This window comes from Saccopteryx bilineata, chromosome 3 (assembly GCF_036850765.1).
Source record: "Saccopteryx bilineata isolate mSacBil1 chromosome 3, mSacBil1_pri_phased_curated, whole genome shotgun sequence".
In the NCBI taxonomy this organism is placed as follows: Eukaryota; Metazoa; Chordata; class Mammalia; order Chiroptera; family Emballonuridae; genus Saccopteryx; species Saccopteryx bilineata.
Genome location: NC_089492.1, coordinates 59,679,654 through 59,695,862, shown reverse-complemented (window position 1 = coordinate 59,695,862; position 16,209 = coordinate 59,679,654).

Genomic DNA, 16,209 nt, shown 5'->3' with positions numbered 1-16,209 from the left:
ACCTTGGGGAAGTAACTTAGCCTCTCTTGGCCACTGTCTCCTCATTTGTAAAATGAGGTCAGTGAACTAAATGATCTTTATAGTCGTTTTTATCTGGAAAGCTGTAATCTTTCTTGTTTTTGTTGACGAAACCCAACTGGACCTAGGCCCTGGGGAGCTATTAAAGAAGCAAGCAGCTGTTAAGCACCAGAGGAGAGACGGACTCCGCAGAAAGGAATGGCTGTCCACCAAGGAACAGTGCTGCTGCTGCTGCGTTTGTCAAGTTTTCGTCTTAGCTCCCAGCACTATTTTTGGAGAGGTTTCTGAGTCCCAGAGGGAGGTCTGAGCAAGCTGCAGACAGTGTGAGGGATGTCAGCGTGCCTCCATGCAGGTTGGATTTGGAAGGGGCCCTCAGTCTCTGCGCCTGTTGCTGCAAGAATCAAACCTACCTGCTCTCACTCTGGGTCCTGTGGTGCGCGAGCTGAACACATCCATCTCTGACTGCTGCTGCCACCACATCCTTGGCCTTTCTGTGCCACGGCGTGAACATCCATCGCATAGCCTCTCTGGTGGTTCTCATTTGCCTTTCCTCTGGCCTGAGAAGTGCCCTGCCTGTCTCACCTGCCCTTGGCCAATGTCCTGTTCCCTCTCCGCCCCCGGCCCTGGCAGCGCACTGCCTCCCTTCAACCTCTAGTCCGCATAGCTGAGATGAATGGGGGGGAGCTTGGCTCAGGTGCCTTGTGTTTGTGGCACAGCCCACTCGTCACGGACAGGTTTTGTTTACTCACCCACTTTGGAAAGTGGTACAGGGGCTTCACAGACTATACTGACACGAATAACAAGTTCCAACAGATGGGACCCCGGCCTCCAATTTCATTGGTGAGAAACCTGACTGCTTGTCGGTGCCAGGCCTGTCCGACCAGGTGCCAGATGACACATCGTTTTTGTTGCCATGGCTTCTGGCTTGGAGATGGGGACTATCAACAAAGAAGGAAAGTCTCAGACAATCTTGGCCCCAATGATCTCTATCCCCAGCAACCCGAATTGGCTTGTACATTCTGTTTTCACTTCAGGGCACAGGATGTGCCAGGGAACAAGGCATTCGTATGTCAAATCATCTGATATTTATGGGTTCCGACATCCTTACAAATGAGGGCGCCCTTTCTTAATACTGCTGGTGCCTGTCAGCCCGGGGAAAGGAGCTGTGCCCAGACAAACAAAAAACTGTCCTTCTACTCTGTACTTTTTTAGAAAATCTTGCCTGCAGAATTTACAATTTTTTTTTTTAAACTGAAAGATGTATTCAGGAGCTTTAAGAAAATAAAGTGGTGAGTTCAGCTGAATTTGAACTACTCTAAACAATTCATTCACTTAAGTTCCCTTTACTTGATCTTTAATTGTACTTACTGATAATAGCACAAAAGTAGGTGACTGCATGTCTGATTTGAAATTCTTGCCTCCTGAAACCATTAGAAAAGGAGGGGTGGAGGCAGGAGGCATTTCTATGCAGGTCAGATGGGCCTTTGCTGACATTCTCTGTCTGGTCTGCAGGCCATGGTAGTTTCTCTGTTCCCTTTTGGGACAGCCAGAGGTCCTCTGGCCACTGGAACCCTTTTGTATTCTGCTCACATGCTTGGACTTTGACCTTGAAGCCTTTACTTCACAATCTAAACAGTAATTGCATTCAGCACAACTAAGTCATTGAGATTTTTTTCCCCCACAGACTCTTGTAGCTCTTCCCTATACCTGGCTCTCTGGACTTCCTATTTCAGTGGCAACCAGACTCCACTCTGCAACTAGCCTGGTCACATCCATAAATGACATTCATCTCTCTCTAAGATAACAATCACTTGGAAGTGGCCTTGACTTGTATGTCCCTCATAGAGGAGACAGCCTGCTCCTCAGAGGTCCAGGGTGGAAGACAACACAGCGGACGTTCTGTCGACCCCGATTTTTCAAAGAAGACCTAACTATGAAAACTAGCAAAATTGCATCATTTATGCTGAGGTCTGAGAGCTCTGAACATCCTCACTTACCCGCTGAGACCCATGTCTGCTAAGCTGATAAAGATTTGATCAGTATCACAAGGCTTAGCAGTTAACATTGAGGACAAAGGCCAGGGACTACCCCTGGCTTGTCCTTGTCTGTGTGATTTGGGCAAGTTTTGTATACTCTTAAGCTATAGGAGTATGCGTCTGAAAAAAAGTGGGATAATCTAATTACCTAATCCCATAGGGTGGTTGTGAGGAGTTAATGGGATGGTACATATAAAGTGATAGAAGATCTTAATATATGATCGGGTCTCCTTGGCTGACGGTGACTGGATATACCTTCTAGTTGTCCTCAACTTGAGAACAAAGACCTGTCTGTGTCTATCAGCTGTGGACCTTGAACTCCTAGCCTAAAGCTGGCATATCAAAAGTACCTGTAAATGTAAACTCTGATTATTCATAAGTACTGTAGTGAGTACACAATTTCCCGTATGGTTTTTATTGATTTCTATTTGTGAAGGTTATGTCTGTGATGGCATGAGGATTTCAGACGGTGACACACTATTCTGGGGACGAGTGAGTGTTCTCTCTACTGCGGGAGCAGTAGCAGTTGACAGCAGTTAGTATGACTTGTCCTTGATGCTAAGAGTTCTTCCTAGAAAACCAGGACCCCCTTGCGATCACACGTGGGCAGCTGCAGAAGCAGCTCTCCCTCCTGCTCGAGCAGCTGGATGACAGCAAAGCCCAATGTGCTTTGGGCCCCTGCCTGTCTGGACTCAGATGAAAGGCTTGCACTAGCTCTATAGATACAGATGGGCCCAGCGGGAATAATTCACCTCTTCCTTTGGACTAATTATCTGCGGTACGTATGCACAGATACAGGGATCGAGCTGATACTCCAGCAGGAAGGACAGGGCAAGAAAGGACAAGTGCCCCTCCAGCCAGCGTGCCCACACTGTCCAGCCAACCCAGGACCAGGCTCAGCCCCCTCCTTCCCCACTCCCTGGTCTGATAAGACTGCGGCCCCGGGGGCCCGCATGCCTTGACGTCAGTGGCCTGTGGCGAGATCTCGGACTGAGGACACCCTGGGAGAGATGGCACAGGTAATAAGATGCCGAGTCCTTTTTCTGGTGCCTCTGGTGAGTGGCTGAGACACAAAACTAAGGCAAAGCCCCCTCCCCACCCCCCATTCTCAAGGAAGTTATATATAACTGAGGTCTAGATGCTCCCTCCACGGCTCACCAAGAAGCAACCTCCCATCTCTGCTACCTGCCCAGCCTGCCACCCAGCCCCTCGCCTCACCACTTCCTAAGTAAGGTATGAAGAGAAGAATATCACTTACCCCCTAGGGCAAATCTTATAACTCTAATCATTTCTCTCTCTCTCTCTCTCTCTCTCTCTCTCTCTCTCTGGAGGACTCCCCTCAAAAAGGGATAAAAAGAAAGTCTCCCAGAAAAATCAAACCAATAAAATAGGTGTGCAGAGAGAAGGGGCTGCATCTCATTCCGCGGAGGGAGGGCAGCCATGTGTAGCCCTGGGCAGCAGACCTCTCCACACTCCCGTCAAAGCCTGGCTAAGGGCAGCCTGAGTAGGGAGGAAGGGCACGTCCCTTCCAACGTGAATTGCTCCTGTGGAGGCAGCAGGTCATTCTCAGCCAAGAGTGCAGGCTGCTAGGGAAGGAGACCCGGGCAGTGGGGGGTGGGGAAGACCCAGCTGGGAGAGGCAGTGCCGGGGGCAGGGTTGGACGGGGTCTGGTCCTGAGAGAAGGGAAACAGATAAGCATTAAGCCAGAAATGAGTTTGAAGTTTTAACTGACCTGGATTTTTAGATAACTGAAAGTTGTAAAAAGCTTTGGGTTCTTCCCAAGACTTCATTAAGGAATGAGAAGTAGAGTTGAGAGAGAATGGCTATCAGCAATGATGGGGAGAAAAATACATCCATTCCATGTTTGTACCTCAGCAAATATCATCCACGTAAATGACAACTATCTACAATCTTGAGTACCTCACAGGCAAGTGGATTCAGAATATGTCGACTCTCTCTTGAAATATAAAAAAAACCCAAATTCTTGCTTAACTTGTCTAGTAGATAAACTAGTATCTCTTATTTCTTAGTTTTCTCACTAATTAGAGAGAAAGAAGAATGTGCACAATTCCCTCTTCAATAATATCTTTGTAAAGGTTTAAACCTACAGCATGTCTGCTAAGAAGTTTGTGTCATTTGATTAATAAGTAATTTTTAAAGATATTACAATAACCACTATCTTCTTCCGACATGCTAGAAAATAATCCCGTTAAAGCTTTATTTGGTTATATAATTTTATACATTGCTCTTCTTTCCATAGATTCTAAGAAACCAAGACTAAAAATGAAGAAAATCCCAAACATTAAGCAAAAAACCAATAGATGTTCCAATGTGGTTTATTTTAATGCAAACTATCAATATATGATAGAATTAATGCTCTTACCTTTTGTTCAAAACATTCCATTTATCTTAGGGGGAGATAAACAGATAATCCCAGATACTTGGCATAGTGACTGCTGTTTCTCATGCTGAGTCAAAAAGTCCAGGGCAGCCTGACCTGTGGTGGCGCAGTGGATAAAGTATCGACTTGGAAATGCTGAGATCGCCGGTTTGAAACCCTGGGCTTGCCTGGTCAAGGCACATATGGGAGTTGATGCTTCCAGCTCCTCCCCCCTTCTCTCTCTCTCTCTCTGTCTCTCTTTCTCCTCTCTAAAAAATGAATAAATAAAATTAAAAAAAAAAAAAAAAGTCCAGGGCAAAGGATATTGAAAGATTGATATTGGGGTTGGGAGGACGATTTTACTAAGAAAGTTTCTTGATTTATGGATATTTACATATTAAGAGACCGTGGATTAGACATGGTGGCCTCCAGTAATGAACACCCCACTTGCAGATCTGGCCAGCATTCATTTAATAGAATTTCTATTCTACTAAATCTAGCTCAATTTTTCAAATTCAGGGAACTAGTCTGGAAAATGTGGGGGTTAAAACTAAACTTAATTTTGACCCTGGCTTGTTATTCTAAAAGGTCCACACACTTTCTGTACCCACAAAGATCCTGAATGTGGCTGATCCACGAATAAACAGACCTCTTCTATACAGAAATGGGGGTGTCCTCAATACAAATTATACCTTAAAATTATCCTAAGACTTTTTTCGGGGCTCTGTCTTTGGCTACTCCTTTAACCACAGTGATCTGTAAACCTCCAATGTGACAGCAGCAAAATATATGTGTAGACAACAGTGCGACCGCCTCCCTCCCACCCACCCTGCGCACACCCACCCTTGCCCTGTGTAACTTGTAAGGCTGGATAAAGTGATTTTTTCCGCACTGCTAGCCATGGCCCCCCACTGATCTAAGCCAGTGGTTCTCAAACTTTGTTATACATGAGCTTCACCAGGATAATTCTTTAGTTTCTCATCCCACCTCCTGATCCAGCTGTGTGGGGAGGAGAGGGGAGCTGAGAAGTTGCATTTCCACCGTTTCCAGGTGATCCTGCTGCTTCTACGTTTTCTGTTTACAGCCCAGAGCACCTTAAATGATACACCTGGGGGATTCCAAAGTGCTCTCTTACACTCAGAAGGTAAAAAAGCTGGGTGCCAGAGGCTGGAAGCGTGGGGGTGGCTTTGTTTTAGAGAAGTGCCTCTCAATCTTGATAACACACTAGAATCGCGTGGTATCTTTACACAAATACACTGAGGCCTCACCCTTACTCTCAAAGGATTCTAACTTCATTGCTCTGAGGGAGGCCTGAGCATCAGTATTTTTAAATCTCCCCATGTGATTCTAATGTGCATGCAACAGTGAAAATCCCTACTTTATAAAATAAGAACTGTTCCCCAGTATTGGAGCTCTGGGAGTGCACGTGTGCAATGCGTGTCCGGAGACCTGACTGGGGTGGGGTGGGGACCTAAGAGACTGGGTGGGGCTGTTAGCTGACCCAAAGCTTTTGTCCTTTTTGTTTATTTAGACAATTAATTTTAATGGTGTGACATTGATTAATTAGGGTACATAGATTCAGAACAAACATCTCCAGGTCATTTTGACATTTGATTATGTTGTATACCCATCACCCAAAGTCAAATTGTCCTCCATCACCTTCTATCTGGTTTTCTTCATTACCCTCCTCTCCCCTCACCCCCTCTCTTCCCTTACTCTCTCCCTGGTAACTCTTATCCATGTCCATGAGTCTCATTTTTGTGTCCCACCTCTGTATGGAATCATACAGCTTTTAGTTTTTTCTGATTTACTTATTTCACTCAGTATAATGTTATCAAGGTCCATCCATGTTGTTGTAAATGTCCATTTTAGTGGAAGCAATGGACCAAGTGCAGGCCCAGCTGACCCAGGGACAGGTCAGTATGAAGCTAGAAAAATTCCTTGGCAAGTAGAATGGGGACTCTGAGACAGGCAGCTGAACCAACTGGTAGAGCAATTTACAGCCATGTAATAAACCCAAGATCTTATCTTCCCGAAACAAGGACACTTAGGAGCAAATAGTTGACACATTCCAGACCATGCTGGGGTCCTGGTCTCTCCTGAGTGACATTCTTTGAAGGTGAAACAGATCAGAAAATGACCCCAGTTCCTCTATGCGCTCATTTTGGTCCAGCAACAGATTAAAGAATTCACCCGGAAAGCTGACTAATAGTGTGCAGAGAGCTTCAACTGAGACCTCCCCTTGGATTCCTACCTAAAGGAGAGAGATAAAGCCCTCAAAACAAAGGATACTATGTGCCCAACATTTATCTTATTTTTAATCTATGGGGTCCCCATGGGACTTGCAACCAGGGGAACAGAAAGCGGCAACCCCCCTGAGCTTGTCTCCAAGGCCCCCTTTCTTTCACTTTTCAGTGAGCCAATAGCTGCCCCACCTTGGCTCATTTCGCTCCTATAACGTTTCCAGAGAGCCAGTGCAGCCCGGCCTAGGCTCTCTCCTGTTGCTTCTTCTATCCTGAACCCTTCCTTGTTTCACTGTCCCCAGAGTACCTTCTTTTTTTTTTTTTTTTTTTGACAGAGAGAGAGAGGGACAGCTAAGGACAGACAGACAAGAAGGGAAAGAGATGAGAAGCATCAATTCTTTATTGCGGCTCCTTAGTTGTTCATTGATTGCTTTCTCATATGTGCCTTGAACCAGAGTCTACACCAGACCAAGTGACCCCTTGCTCAAGCCAGCAACCTTGGGCTCAAGACAGCAACCTTGGGGTCATGTCTATGATCCCACGCTCAAGCCAGCAACCTCGGGGTTTCAACCTGGGTCCTCTGTGTCTAAATCCAATGTTCTAGCCACTGCACCACCTGATCAGGCCCCAGAGTACTTTAATAAATGTACTCTCAAAATCAACTGGACTCGTGTTGTAAAATATTTCCTGCATGAAATCAAGAACCCACACACCCTGGCCAGCCTGGAACAGACCTGTTCTGGCCTGGTCCCCATCTTGAAACAACCCTATGGATCTAAATAGTTTTTAGGGATGGTAGCTTTTCTGGATCCTGTATCTCCAAGTAACGGACACTGTTCAGTTTTGCATACTAAGCCAAGTGACTTACCCTGTTCAACTCAAGTAGGAAGCTTGTGTAGATAAACAGGCAAAAGGGAAGGTAAACACAAAACTGCATATTATAAAGGACACAATTAAGAATAATTTGAATAAAAGCAATGATGATATTTACCTTTACAATACACTCTGAGCTTGAATAATTATAGCTAATAGTTATATGGTACCCAGAGATTCTCCTTAGTGTTTTTATCAATTACTTAATAGATTCCTTTCAATGACCTCTAAGGAAGATGTTGTCTTTATAATGATCTTTTTATAGATGAGGTTACTGAAGCTCAGAGAGGTTGGTCAGAAGGTCACAGAGCCAGGTAGTGGGAGAGCTGGGATCTCGATCTGAACAGTCTGGCTCTGGAGGCTGTGACCCGCCACTGTGCTAGATGCTGCTCTTCAGTTAATATTAACACTTGGAATACCTAACTCACCCAACAAAGAAAAGCAGAATCAGGCTCCGTGGTGGTCTCCTTCTAGGGTTAGCAAACAGTCTTTAAGAACTTCATCTCTCACCACCCCAGCTCCACTAAGTTTATTTCTCTGTCTGGCTTACCTTCTCCTTTACCTTAAGTTTCCTTTCTCCACTCCGGATGCCCCTCCTCACAGTGTGGATTCTTATCAAGAGAGAGCTTCTTAGGTCTTAGGGAAGCATGTCCTTTCATGTAGCTCAGCACTTTCCCCCAGCTCATGTGAACATCAGATAAGCAGACCTATGTAAAGGCTGTTAGAAATGTGCCTGGCGTGATGTGAATGCCCATGGCTCAGCCATTCCCTGAATCAGGGCTTTGCTTCAAGGATCAGAACTGTCCCGTCTGCCGGTAAGGCAGAGCGGCATGAGGCTTTTTCTTTCAGACTCCCCATGGCAAAAATCCCATTGTTTTGCCTTAGGCAAGTTACTCTTTATCTCTGAGCCTCTGTTTCCCTACCTAGAAAGTGGAGCTAGCAATGAGATTCAGTAATTAGAGATATTCTGGGGGAACAAATGAGAACTCGCCTGGCGTGTTTAGCATGAGGTAAAGGTACCATAGTTGCCATTTTAAACAGAAAAAAGACTCACTCGTGGCAATTCAGGAAACATGGAAAGAAACGTTTCTCAGAAAAGATACTTCTTTGCACCTTATCACAGAATCCCAGGTACTTCGTTTTCTAAGGATACCAGTTTTTTGTTTTGTTTCTTTTAATCTTCACACCAGTTCTGGTATATTTTCTTTCTAAACAGGAAATGCCTCTTCCCACAGGGTCTCTTAGACTTGCTCCTCACTGCTCCATTGTTCTGTTTCCCTGTCGTAGCACCAGCTTGGCCAACAGGCTTCGTGTGCCCAAGATTTCACAGTTTTAGCACTGAAATTCCTGTGTTTAGGGAAATCCCTCACAGCACCCCACTTGGCACCCAGACATCTTTGAACAACAAAAAAATGAACATTTGGATACCAATCATTGTAAAATAAAATGTCTCAAAATGACTCATCCCTTTGCAGCTGACCTTTGCCATAGAACAAGATAAGCCTCTCTGCACGTCTTCTGTTGGATATGCTCACAGCAGCAAAAAGGTAAACATGAGAAAAAATGTCTCATTTATGGAAAATAAATACTAATGTTTTTGGCAGAAACCAAAACTGGAATTAATATAAAAAGCATGACTCATGTCCCCTCAAGATACTTCCTTTTAAGTTGGATTATTTAAACAGAAGGAAATGTGACAAAATGCTTATAATGAGGCAAATAACAGCGAGTTCTCATGAAAATGTAATAGCATGGTTTCAGCTCTGGGGACATCAAAGGTTGGCTGGAAATGTGATTATACAGTTTCCCAGAATCAGATTCTACAGCTGTGTGCTTGATCAGAAACATTGTAAAACCTCTCCCATAGAAAAGAAATAGATTTCTCACCTAATCTTTGAAAGGCTAGTTCCTCATATCCAAGTGGACTTCATTCTTAATGAAGATTAATTGAATATAGCACTGCTTGTCAGTGATAGAATCTTGTTTTCAAAGGCAATCTGCTCCTGGTGTTCATTTATTAGGACACATCTGACCAGCTCAGGACACACCAAGATGTGTTAGCCAATTGATGGCATTTTGTTCTGTAGTGTGCCTTTCAACTGTTATCAGATCTCATCTATTAGATCCAGTCATTGATATAATACTGAACTGCTTTTGAAAAGCTAAACATAACACTGAAGCTTAGCAAGAAAAAACATGGTTTTAGAATGTGGCAGGTGGTTGTATTATAATTCAAAAACCCCAAATCATCAGAAAAGACTTCTCATTCATTCTAATTGCTTTCCAAAGGGAAACTGTCATTACCCCAGTTACACCATCTTAAGACCTCAGTACCTTCTGATGCCTTCACTGGACAGACATAAATGGTCATTTGCAGACACCAAACCAGTTATCACAAACGGGGCCCAGTTATCTGTCCTTCACCTTCACCCCCAGCTTGACATTCCCTCCTTCCCCAGCCTCAGGGTTAATATGAAAGGCTCGCTCTGCAGAATGGCCCACATGACTGCCAGGGACGAGGGGCTGCTTTTGATCTAAAAGAGTCACCATAAGGAAGACTGCAAGAGTATTCTTCACTGTAAGTTGTATTAATTATAAGGGCAAGTTTAGTTATGCCACAGATTTTATTTTTAAAAAATATCACATCCGATACAGAGTGAAGAAATTGATATTTCTTTATCCAGTCTTCCTGTTCAGGTTGAAACAAAGTCAGCTACTTGTAAAGATAAAGGAGGATGTGAAAATGTCTTCCAAGTTTAAAGGCCAAAGCTCAAGTTGAAAACGTCATAGATCTTATAAGTCTGAAAATTTGTTTTTATTAAAAAAGTTTTTTAAACATTTTAAATGTTCCAAGCCTGAAATTCAGTCACTTTTCAAAAACACAACTTCTAACAGAAACTTTGAACAATAATTTGTGGGCTGATTTTTTTTCAGAGTGATATTTATCATACACTAATGAATTTAGCTATCTTGTAAAGAGCCAGTAGGGTTCAAAAAATTATTTGTCCAGCTTTTGCTTTTTTTGTTTCTGAAACATCTTAATTTTACTTCAGGATGCATATCTGTTTCATGGACAACACGTGTAAAGCTGAAACAAACCTAGTGATTATGTTCACTATAGCCACAGTTAGTTGTTATCACCTATTGATATATTGCTCAAGTTGGAAATTCAAAATTGCTTTCTTCTCCTTCATAAAAAAGCTAACATAAAATGCCTTGAGCAGTAAGCAAAGATAACTTTTTAAGGATAATGTTAGAAACCCAATGGCTATACTATCTTTCAGGGTATAACTGGAAATAGTGGGCCTGACTTTTTCCCGTGCACTACATTTAGCAATTGCTACCCAGGAGGAAACACTACTAGGAGAAGCAAATGCATCCTGGGGGTTAATGACAGCCTGGGGACTGCCAATGGACTGAGGTGACACCAAGATTCCATTAATTCCAACTAGTCATTTTACCCTAGGATATGCTGTCCGGGTAAGTGGCTCAGACCATGGCAGCTTGTGCAAACAGCCTGAAATAAACAGGCTGACCTACAGAATACATTCCCTTCCTGCCGTTTGAATTCTGCATTTTGCACAGAAAAAAATTTGGAGGGTTTTGGTTCAAATATCATGCTAGTGGTTCATTCCTGGGAAAACCAGTAAAGGAAATTGGGATGCAAATTTAGAAAAATCCCTTCAGAGTTGAAACTGCCTCACCAGGGTTTGGGAATCCAGTGGGAATTCTCACTTTTCAATCCCACCAAGTTCAGAGCATTGCAACAAAACAAAACAAGACTGCATTGCTAAGGTTTCACTTAACAATAACAATGTGTGAGTTGTTTAAAGCCCAGTTCCCAGGATTTGGTAAGTATAGGTGGTCAATCACATTTAATATCTGCTGGGCATCAAGAAGCATTTTTTTTTTAAGAGAAAGAGAGGGACAGACAGAAAGGGAGAGAGGTGAGAAGCATCAACTCATAGTTGTGGCACCTTAGTTGTTTATTGATTACTTTCTCACATGTGCCTTGACCAGGGCACACTCCGGCAAAGTAAGTGAACTCTTGCTCAAGCCAGCGACATTGGGCTTCAAGCCAGTGACCATGGGGTCATGTCTATGATCCCTTGCTCAAGCTGGCGACCCCTCAGCTCCAGTCAGTGACCCCTGCACTCAAGCCAGATGAGTCTGCATTCAAGCCAGCAACCTAGGAATTTGAACCTGGGTCCTCAGCATCCCAGGTCAATGCTCTATTCAGTGCTCCACTGCTTCGTCAGGCTCAAGAAGCATTTATACTCATGTTTTTAAAATTTCTGTTTTCAAACTATAAAATTACTTAGGTGAAACACAAACAGGACACACATTTCTATTTCTCGCAAAGTTATGAATGAGAATTCATGGTGCATTTGCAAAAGATTAGAAAGAAAATGTACTGCAGGCATAAGGTAGGGGCCACACCCCTTTGTCAGTGACCCCGACTGAACAGTAACCACCTGGTAACGAGGTACTCTGTTCCTGGGTCCTCCTTCCCACCCCAGGGACTGTGAGTCCCTGAGTCCAGCTGCTGTCTCCTCTTTGTTTTTATATCATTTAGTGTTGGCACACAATAGGTGCTTAATAAAAATGTGTTGAACTAAAGTGTAAGGTTAATAAATTCTACAGTGCTCTAAATGAGAAGCTAAATGGTGACTAGAGACATACCTTTGGTCCCAAATGCAGTATTCACAGCATTTATGTTTTGGAAGAGGAAAAGTGTTAGCCTATCTTGTGGGCTACTTCCCCTCTCCCATCTGGTGTTACTCTTCTCCCCTCAATGCCTACTCGTCTGTTAGGAAATAAAAAGCGAGGCAAACAGCATTGAGGCCCTCTTCCTCTGGGCCCCCTTATAACCCAGGGGGCAAACATATCTCAGGGAACTAGAAAGATCTGAAACTCCAACTCTAATCTGTAAATACGAGAGAACTTCTGTAAATTAAAATCAAATCCAATGACAGTTATGAGATGCTACTTATTTCTAAGTACTGTGATGCTTGGGAAAGGGCAGGAAAACATTGGAAAAGTCTCAGAAAAGATAATTTATAACATTTAGAGGAGCTGAGAAGTCAAGAAATTTGGATTAATTAGGAGAGCATTTAGAAAAGAGAAGGTGGAGTAATCGAGATCTGGACAAGTGGTGAGCAGACACTTTGCATGATGGGTAACTAAGGGAGTTTGGGCTTACATCTGTACTTTTCCTCTGAATAAAAATATATTTAGAAAACCCCAAAGGTGGAATGTGTGTGTGTGTGTGTGTGTGTGTGTGTATTTTTTTTTTTTTTTTTTGTATTTTTCTGAAGCTGGAAAAGGGGAGGCAGTCAGACAGACTCCCGCATGCGCCCGACCGGGATCCACCCGGCACGCCCACCAGGGGCGACGCTCTGCCCACCAGGGGGCGATGCTCTGCCCCTCCGGGGCATCACTGTGTCACGACCAGACCCACTCTAGCGCCTGGGGCAGAGGCCAAGGAGCCATCCCCAGTGCCCGGGCCATCTTTTGCTCCAATGGAGCCTCGGCTGCGGGAGGGGAAGAGAGAGACAGAGAGGAAGGAGAGGGGGAAGGGTAGAGAAGCAGATGGGCACTTCTCCTATGTGCTCTGGCTGGGAATCGAACCCGGGACTCCACGCCAGGCCAACGCTCTACCACTGAGCCAACCGGCCAGGGCCGGAATGTATATTTTTTTAAAGATTGTTGTACTGACCTGATAGAACCACACCAATGAGAAGTTTGCCCAAGTATCAGTAACTGTCCGCACGAGACCGCCAGGGCCCACGCCAGGGCCTGTCTCAAGAGCAGGGGCTGAACTCAGCCCTACTGCTTCCCCTGTGCAGGAGACGAGAGTCCAGGTCCCAATGGAGACAGAAAACTGTGGGCTCAAATCCCTGTTATATCTACAACATTTCTTAAACTTCCTAAGGCAAAATATTATTTCTAAATTACCATCTTGCGATCATGTTTTGAAGGTAATAAAATTAATCTGGTTCCCCACTGTCATTCTCACAAATCAGCCTCTTTAAGTGCATTAATGTTAGTTTCCATGATCCAGAGTCCAGTTTCCTAAGGCAGTGCCTTTGTCTTTGTGGGGAAGCTTTTAGTTGGATGCTAGCCAGTTCTGCTGACCTCCTCCCTCCAGATGGACTAGAGAGAAGGCCAGGCAGACATGTTTAGAGAGCAGACTGTGGCTGGCAGGGCATGTGTTTGGCTGGCAAGGCAAGGACTGTCTTTGGAGATCTTCCATGCTACTCTTAAAGATCTAGCATCCTAGTCATATTCGCTGGGCACTCAGTTGTCATGTATTTCCTAATAAATTAAAAGTAAGGAGCCTGTGCAAACATGTAATCTGTTACCTTACAAAAAAAGCCACCTTGCAATCTGGTTAGAGACTCCCTTCATTAAGAGGACTCTTATTGATAAACGAATTTCAAGCCTGGTGAAGGTAAAGATCACAAAGAAATTGCCTATGTTTTTCAAATCCTACTGTGTTGGTCTGATCTGCTCCTTATAAGATGAATCACTAACAAATTAAGGTTGAGTGTCCACTGCCCAGTCACTTTGTTCACACAACTGGAAAGGACCCAAAACCTGAAGTGAACAAGGAGTGGAGTGACTTAGGGGGAGTAGGAGGTTGAGATACGTTGGGCCAAGGTCAGCTTCCTGGGAAAAATACCTCTCACATTCTTCCACCCATTAGCACAGCCATGGGATCCAGTTTCTTTCCCAGGTCAGCCTCCCTTTGCAGTGACAAAGCCATAGCTATTATTCTAAAGACATGGAAAAATTGTAAAAGTTGGAGGACAACAGAGACTTGGAAACTTTTAAGTATACGAATAGAAAGGTTGTTAGAAACACACACACACACACTTTTCAGTGCTATTGTTACCAGAAAGGGAACCTGGCCCTTGGTGTGTCTGCCTCACCAGTCTATAGTGTGTGGGTTCTTGACTTGGTGCAGGAAAGAGCCCATAACATAAGTACAGGTGAGTTTGAGAGTACATTTATTAAAGATTTATTAAAGCTGAGGACAGTGAAACAAGAAAGGCTTAGGGTAGAATAAGCAACAGGAGAGACTAGGCAGGGCTACTTGGGCTCGCTGGAAGGTCAGAGAAAGGGGAGCCTTGGTGACAGGTTTAGAGGGTTAGCTTGGGACAAGCTGCCACTGCCCATTGCTCTCCTGCTCTGGTTGCAAGTCTTATGAGGACCTTTAGAGGTTAGGAGATGCATACCTTGGGGAAAGAATAGGAGAAAGAGGCCTGACCAGAGATGACGTAGTGAATATAGCATCGACTTGAGATGCTGAAGTCCCAGGTTTGTTTGTTTGTTTATTTATTTATTTATTTTTTGTATTTTTCCGAAGCTGGAAACGGGGAGAGACAGTCAGACAGACTCCCGCATGCGCCTAACCGGGATCCACCCGGCACGCCCACCAGGGGCGACGCTCTGCCCACCAGGGGGCGATGCTCTGCCCCTCCGGGGCGTCGCTCTGCTGTGACCAGAGCCACTCTAGCGCCTGGGGCAGAGGCCAAGGAGCCATCCCCAGCGCCCGGGTCATTTTTGCTCCAATGGAGCCTTGGCTGCGGGAGGGGAAGAGAGAGACAGAGAGGATGGAGAGGGGGAGGGGTAGAGGAGCAGATGGGCACTTCTCCTGTGTGCCCCGGGACTTCTGCACGCCAGGCCGTCGCTCTACCACTGAACAAACTGGCCAAGGCCAAGGTCCCAGGTTTAAAACCGTCAGGTTGCCAGCTTGAGCACAGGCTCACTGGCTTGAGCATGGGAATCATCATGATTCCAAGGTCACTGGCTTGAAGCCCAAGGTTGCTGGCTTAAGCCTAAATTCTCTGGCTTGAGCAAGGGGTCACTGGCTTGGCTAAGCCTCCGCCCTCCCACACAGCAAGGCATGTATGAGAAGCAGTCAACGAACAACTAAAAAATGATGCAACTAGGGGTTGATGCTTCTCATTGTCTCTCTCCCTTACTGTCTCTCTCTCCTTCTTTCTCTTACTTAAAACAAACAAACAAAAAAAAAAAAATAGGGGAAGGGAAAGGCTCCCAGGAGGCAGAGCAGGCACTGGGTCCTTTGTCTTGAGGGTTTTAAAGGCTAGTGGTCTAGGGGAAGTTTTAGGGGAGAATCTCAATAGAATACTCATCAGCTTTATGCTGATGCACCAAAATAAGATTCCCTTAACTTCATGTGTTCTCAGGTATGGTTGGCAAATGGCACAATTAGTGGATTCTACTAATCCACGGAGAAGGTTGATTTAAGCTATTTACCCTGTGGTTGGGGAGGAGCAGTATAAAACATTTACTCTTAACTGTCCTTGGTTAGGGAAGATAGGATTTTGCAATTTACTGGAAGGCTGCAAATTGCTTGGCCATTTTGTTATCCATCTCGGTTTCCCTATTCCACTTGTCCTGGCTTATTGGCCTGTCTTACTGAGATCAACATCATGGAGCAAAAAGGGGGAAATATAGTATTTCACAAACTTCATCTAGCTAGAAGTATCTTGTTTATAGATAAATAAAAATTCAAGTGGAAACTATTAATTCTTCCTATAATCATAGTAAAAAAAAAGACTTACTAAACTTTACCTTAAATCATTGAAAAACAAGCTAGCTCATGAGGTTGGCTCTCTATAACAGGAGC